We start from the raw sequence: 417 nt of genomic DNA on the forward strand, positions 1-417 counted from the left end.
ATTTTACTAGGATGACAAACGACACAGTAAGTCCAACAGCAGAGAGGAAAAGGTGAGCCCAGTTCAGGAGATACTTCAGTGGAACTACTGCGTTAAAACCGTCTGTGAGTGGCACAAGTAAATCCTGGGCTCAAGGATTACCTTGTCAGGGGAAGATTAGCAGGGGTGAGTGAATTGGAAACATAATTATTCGGCTTCTTGTTTCAAAGAATGAACAATGAGGATGATTACCAGCACATTATGCAGATCCCACTGGTTTAGCTGAAGCTATTTACAGCTCTGAATAAAACAAGAGGCTCTTTCTCCAGCACCAACTGGTTCCCCTGCACACCAGAGCTGCCTCGTGTGGCCACACCGTTCAGCCTCCTCGGAGCCAGCACCTGCTCTGCAATTGTTTCACGAGCACAGAGACACACT

The 417-nt window shown here is 47.2% G+C and overlaps 1 protein-coding gene across 1 annotated transcript in view; it reads right to left on the reverse strand.

Annotated features, from left to right (window-relative positions):
• LOC103801522 (transmembrane protein 183A-like) overlaps positions 1–417 on the reverse strand; it is a gene marked incomplete at its 5' end in the record, with an annotated part of 14972 nt that overhangs the window by 11826 nt on the left and 2729 nt on the right. The gene's annotated exons all lie outside the window — the stretch shown is intronic.

This window comes from Acanthisitta chloris, unplaced genomic scaffold, assembly GCF_000695815.1.
Source record: "Acanthisitta chloris isolate BGI_N310 unplaced genomic scaffold, ASM69581v1 scaffold10534, whole genome shotgun sequence".
NCBI classification, from domain to species: Eukaryota; Metazoa; Chordata; class Aves; order Passeriformes; family Acanthisittidae; genus Acanthisitta; species Acanthisitta chloris.